Source organism: Urocampus carinirostris, chromosome 8 (genome assembly GCF_059441175.1).
Source record: "Urocampus carinirostris isolate Australia breed hairy pipefish chromosome 8, RoL_Ucar_1.0, whole genome shotgun sequence".
Lineage (NCBI taxonomy): Eukaryota > Metazoa > Chordata > Actinopteri > Syngnathiformes > Syngnathidae > Urocampus > Urocampus carinirostris.
Genome location: NC_142356.1, coordinates 1,626,443 through 1,633,339, shown reverse-complemented (window position 1 = coordinate 1,633,339; position 6,897 = coordinate 1,626,443).

Below are 6,897 nucleotides of genomic sequence, written 5' to 3'. Positions count from 1 at the left end.
GATTCTATAAAACTACAAAAAGGATAGAGAGAGAGAGATACTATAAAACTACCAAAAGGAGAGATGATACTATAAAACTACAAAAAGGAGAGTGAGAGACGATACTATAAAACTACAAAAAAGAGAGAGAGAAAGAAAGATGATACTATAGAACTACAATAAGGAGAGAGGGAGAGAGAGATGATACTATAAAACTACAAAAAGGAGAGAGAGAAAGATGATACTATAGAACTACAAAAAGGAGAGAGAGAGAGAGATGATACTATAAAACTACAAAAAGGAGAAGGGAAAGAGATGATTCTATAAAACTACAAAAAGGATAGAAAGAGAGAGAGAGAGAGGTACTATAAAACTACAAAAAGGAAAGAGAGAGAGAGATAGATAGTTTCTTCATCCCGGTAGGGAAATTCCCACTTCCAGCAGTATCCTTAAGTTGAAAAATAAAATAATAAAAGAAATGGAATACAAAAATACTCTATACAACGTGTTGATATAGAGTATTTAAATAGTGCTACGGAAAATACTCACTGTAATAAGAGGTAAGGTAATATGCAAATGTGGGGGTGGGGTTTGATGTAGGGTTTCACTCCCCCGGGTGGAGATAAAGAGCCTCATGGCATGAGGATAAAATATCGCAATGGAGAAAAATAAAGCAATGCAAATAAGTGCCATAACATTGAGCAGTAGCAATTTTTAAAAACCCAACATCATTCATAAGATTATACATCAAAATACATCTTTTCTTTCCCAGAGTTCCTTGCAATATATTTTCTTCCACAGTTTCAACAACAAAAAGTGAAAGAAACCCCAAATTGGCGCCAAATATGTTCTCACAGTTTTGTGCTCTTGTTTAGGGTGGGCGTGGCCCTGAAAAAGAAGCGATCTCTCAGCCTGAGTTTACAGTTAAAAATGGTCTTTTATAATGTTCATGGTTCTGCTACGGTTTCGGAGACACGAATGTCTTCTAGACTGGGCAGAGAGCATCCGATAATGTTTTGGCTGTGTTGATGATTCTGCGTATTACGGAGTTTTCCGTTTATTTCTCATGTCATTTTTGTACTAAACCGCAAGAGGGCGCTCTAGTCCTGTGTTGATCATTTCGACATTGCTCGTGATTTATAACGACAACTGAGAACGGAACAAAAATGGCTCCAATAACAAAATCCTATTTTGCAGATTACAAGCTCCAAAAAAGAAAATGTATGTCAGGGCCAGAATGGAAACTGGACCCACTTGCGTGACGTTTACCGCAAGTTTCATTGAAAGAGAGAGAAAGGGCTGCACGGAATTGGATCTTCCGTAGTGAGCAATGGCGGAGTCGGGGACAGAAAACTGGTCGGTAGCCGGGAATGGTCGGGGTGGGTAACGAGTCGTAAGCTGGGACAGGAGAGCAGACGTGGTCAGGATCCAAACAGGTCAAAGCCGGAGACAAACGTTAGAGCAGACGTGGTCAGGTTCCAAACGGGTTGAAGCCGGAGACAAACGTTAGAGCAGACGTGGTCAGGATCCAAACGGGTCGAAGCCGGAGACAAACGGGAGAGCAAACGTGGTCAGGATCCAAACAGGTCGAAGTTGGAGACAGACGGGAGAGCAGACGTGGTCAGGATCCAAACAGGTCGAAGCCGGAGACAAACGGGAGAGCAAGACGTGGTCGCGGTTGGAAATGAGTCGTAAGCCAAAACAGGAGAGTAGACGTTGTCGGGGGCAAAAAGGGGTCGCAAGCCGGGACGGGAGAGCAGACGTGGTCAGGATCAACACGGGTCGAAGCCGGAGACAAACGGGAAAGCAAGACGTGGTCGCGGTTGGAAATGAGTCGTAAGCCAGAACAGGAGAATAGACGTTGTCTGGAACAAAATGGGGTCGTAAGCCGGGACGGGAGAGCAGAAGTGGTCAGGATCAAAACAGGTCAAAGCCGGAGACAAACGGGAGAGCAGACGTGGTCGGGATCCAAACAGGTCGAAGCCGGAGACAAACGGGAGAGCAGACGTGGTCGGGATCCAAACAGGTCGAAGCCGGAGACAAACTGGAGAGCAGGCGTGGTCAAGATCAAAACAGGTCGTAGCCAGAGACAGACAGGAACAACAAAGGGACAGTTGGGAGTCGGGGTCGAAAAAGGCTTGCCAGCTTTTCGATTGTTTACCGATGCAAGTGACACTTAGGATGACAATTTGATTGGATCTAGTCATTTGGAGTGAAGAGGATAGTTTGGTAAGCCTGTTCTATATGCTAGTTATCTGAAAATTATAAATAATTAAGGGCCAAACAATAAACAGGACTTGACTTGAGGTTTTTGAGATTTTCCTTGCCCTCATGTGGGTTTTAGATCGGGGATGGTGGAATAATAGTCTGTAGTTTGCAATAGTCTTTGATCTGTGCAGCCCTTTGAGACTCTTTGTGATTAAGGGCCAATCAAATAACAGGACTTGACTTGAGGTTTTTCCTTGCCCTCATGTCGGTTTTAGATCAGGGTATGGTGTCATGATAGTCTGTAGTTTGCATAGTCTGTGGTCTGTGCAGCGCTTTGAGGCTCTTTGTTATTAAGGGCCAAACAAATAAACAGGACTTGATTTCAGATTTTTGAGTTTTTCCTTGCCCTCATGTCGGTTTTAGATCAGGGGATGGTGTCAGAATAGTCTGTAGTTTGCATAGTCTGTGGTCTGTGCAGCTCATTGAGGCTCTTTGTGATTAAGGGCCAATCAAATAAACAGGACTTGAGGTTTTTGAGTTTTTCCCTTGCCCTCATGTAGGTTTTAGATCAAGGGATGGTGTTATAATAGTTATGGTCTGTGCAGAAAATGGATGAATTTATTAACCTTTTGCGGCCCACGGGCCGTAGCTTGCCTACCAATAAGCCGGTCCGTGTTTCTTCTGAGATGCAATCGCAGCGCCATCGAGAGGCCAAACGGAGAAGTGCATCGGCGCCTGCACCAAGTGGCCAATAGATGGCGGCCACAACGCAAAACTCAAAATTCAACGCTTTCGAAGTATGACTGCATCCACAACCAGAAGTTCTAGAAATTCCTGCACACGAAAGGGTTGAGCGGGGGCAAGGAGGGGACAAAATACAACTTTTTTGGCAGGCCCCTAGGAACATTTAGCGGAAAGCGGGAGACTAAAACCAGATGGGGGACTTGAGAAAAAATTTGGCGCACACACACGTCGAGAAAGTCAACCGAGGGGGAAGGGAAGTCTCATTATCGAGAATCCTTGCCATACTCGACGAGCGCTAAAGGAATTCTGGAGCTTATTGTTTCTAGCATTCCACCCGGCAGCCTTGCACGCACTTGAGAACTGTGTTCTTGCACGCTCCCGTTTTTGTTTCAGATGGAAATACTTTATACAGCGGTACCTCTACTTACAAAGGTTTCAGGTTACAAAGTACCTGAAGGAAAAAAAATATTGTTTCAAGTTACAAAGTTATTTCAGGATACAAAGTCAAAACTACCGCCGCTACCAGAGTTCTCCTTGTCATTCACAATGGACACTGCTGAAAAGTGGACAAGGAAAAAGTAACGGAAATGATGGTTAAGTCACAGGTGTCAAACAGGCGGCCCGCGGGCCAGATCAGGTCCGCTAAGGGATGGAATCCGGCCCGCGAGACAACACTCAGAGAAGCGCAAGAGAAAAACGAGCTGCAGGTTGAGATATGTCCACTTGATGTTGCCAAAGCCAGGTGCCTCCAACAAAGACACTGTACTTGTATTTCTCTCTCTGTCTCTCTCTCTCTCTGTCTCTCTCTCTCTGTGTCTCTCTCTCTGTCTCTCTCTGTCTCTCTCTCTCTCTCTCTCTCTGTCTCTCTCTCTCTCTGTCTCTCTCTCTTTGTCTCTCTCTGTCTGTCTCTCTCTCTGTGTCTCTCTTTCTCTGTCTCTCTCTCTGTCTCTGTCTCACTCTCTGTCTCACTGTCTGTCTCTCACTGTCTCTCTCACTCTCTCTCTCTATGTCTGTCTCTCTCTCTCTCTGTGTCTCTCTCTCTTTCTCTTTGCCCCTCTCCTTCTCTGTCTCTCTCTCTCTGTGTCTCTCTCTCTTTCTCTCTGCCCCTCTCTTTCTCTGTCTCTTTCTCTTTCTCTGTCTCTGTCTCTGTCTTACTCTCTGTCTCACTGTCTGTCTCTCTCTCTCTCTCTCCCACTCTCTGTCTCTCTCTATCTCCCTCGCACTCTGTCTCTTTCACTCTCCGTGTCTCTCTTTTTCCCTTATTTTGCTCTAATTTCCTTTTCTCTCTTCTCTTTCTTCCCTTCGCGCTTTCTTTTCTCTTTTTTCTCCTTCTGTCAGTCTATTTCTCTTTGGATTTCTTTCTTCCTCTCCCTTTCTTTCCCCCTCTCTTATGACTTTTTATCTTTTTCCCTCTTTTGTTTCTCACGCTCTCTCCCTCTCCCTCTCTTTCTTTCTTTGTCCCGCCCTCTCTCCTTTTCCCTCCCTCTTTCTCTTATTTCTTTATCTCTCTTTTTCTTTCTCTTTAATCTACTAGTCCGGCCCCTGACAAGGTTTGTTCTATCGTGTGGCCCCCGAGTTCAAATGACTTGGACACCCCTGATCTAAGTGTACCTTTTATACTATATTCTATATATCTTTATAGGTTGATGTATTTCTGTATTGTACTATAAAACCAGTTAGGTTTTCAAGTTGTTCTCAGGAGCAAGCACCTTCAAGGTCAGGACAATAAGCTTCCCAAGCCAGAAGAACTTGTCTCCAATTGAAAGCTACGATTCGGAAACTCACTGTTCCACTCCTATCTGTTCTCAAACACGGAACTCCTTTGCTAACCATCTACAACTTGAAGGCCGCCGGGTCCGTTAGCTCGATTCCCAAATTGCAATTTTCTATTGCTCGTCTTTTATATTCGCAGGGTATCTATCCTGTCTGAACCAATCGGAAACCTTATTGTGTCCTCCAATCAGAATCCAGAAGACCGTATAAAAAGGAGGCGCTCACTTCAGTCCGCGGAAGTAGCTTTTTTTTAATAAACGAGTTTGATTGGAACTTGAAGGTTTCTTAAATCATCCAGACATTGTTTTTAACCTGACAAAAAGAAGAGGAAGAGACTTTTTCTGGCCATTAAAATAAAGCAAGAGATAATAGATAGGTATGAAAACACACACAGTGCTGTGCAAAACTTCAGAGAAGACGAGGAAGCGGACGCGGCCGTATTTCCATCAGCCCAAATAAGACAGTTCAGCAGAATTCCATCAAGTCTCAGAATTTTTGGAAAGGAATCACCCCGAAAAAGTGTTGACGGGTCCCATTATCGCTTACAATGCTTCTGACGGAGTGTCAAAAGCCGGCAAAAGCAGACATTATTGGATCAGTTTTTCACCAAACGCCAAGTAAAAAACCTTGCTGATGACCAATCAACAAAGAGGCCAGTTAAAAGGTAAATGGATATCTCTATCTTTTCTTTATTCTTTGTGATTTTACATTCTGTGCTTCTCGTTTTAGGTTTATTGGGTAGTCATCTCATTTAAACGTGAATTCGTTTCATGTTTTAATGCTGTCTTATGATTTACTCAAAAAATATGAAATTGCATTAGCCCATGCAAACTGTGTCTCTACTTACAAAGTTTGCGGTTACTGAGCGATTTTGTGTATATATATATATATATTTATATATGTATATATGTACACATATATATACATTTTTTTCTCGTCATGAGTACTGACGCTGGATAATTTCATTAAATTTATGATATAATAATAATTCCTGTGTCCCATAATCAACAAACACTCCATTTTAAACTTGTCTCTAATTACTTACCATTATTGAGGCTCATTTTGATGTCTTTTTCCCCGTAAATAACGATTTCCAAACAAGGCGCAAGCAGGGTTCATTTGTAAAAATGTCACAAAGGAATACAAAGGCGTTATTTCCCTTTAGCATGGCGGCCTTATCAAATCGTTCCGTGTGCTGGGCTATCATTTTTGGGAAATAACAGTTTGTTCTGTGGGTTTTTATCCTAAAGTGTCCCAGCAGTGACCATGCATTATATAACGAGCTACCGTATAAAGGATCATTTACTGGCAAAACGGAGTCTGTTGGTGTGGCATCTTGACTGTAAACCGTTGTAAAATTTGGAACTTTTTTACTCGCTGCCGCCATCTCCTGGCTTGCGTCATCGGTGCAGCCTCGGTCAGCTTATTCATGATGGGTGTGCAAGTCCATGATTTTTTTGAATGCGCTTGAATAAACTCATTTTCATCTTGAAGCAGGTCCTTCACCGTTTTTCACGCTATACTAACTTGTAGAGATAAGAACCGCCTCACGTTCCAGCAAAGTGTTCCGCCCTAAACAGCTTTGCTAAAAGTAAAACAAAAGAACATAGGTGGAAATAAAACCCAAAGGCTCTTTGAACTCAGTTGAGCAGACAGAAAATATTCTACACTTCAAATGACGCGCCTCACATTTAAAGGTACATTGAGGAATACTTGACCACTAGGTGGCTTTGTATCGTCTAATGCGGAGGAAAACCAGCGCCACAGAGCACAGTGTAGCAGCAAGATGCCAGACAAACGAGGCGACGACCACTAGGTTTGGATTCTGAGAAATTCACATTTTCTCGACCTCGTCAGATTGTCTGCGAACCTATGCTCCCTGCTAGGCTAGCTTTTGTGACTTTCCGACTCTCTCCTGCCCTGTTTTCTGTCTGATTCCCGTTGCCGACCTGTTTTCTGGACCCGTTTCTGTTTTTGCTCCTCCGCCCCGGGCATCGACCTGTTTTTCTCGCTTTCAACAACTACCTTTGCTATCTGCTACCGATGCAAGTCCTTTCCTCCTTTGAATAAAGCGAAATAAAACAAATGCGATTGGGTCCTGTCTTTGTTCGTGGTCCGTGACATAATGTTTTTTGGGTTAGTTTTTTGACCTAAAAATGACAAACTGTCCCTTTAGGTCAGAGGTGGGCAAAC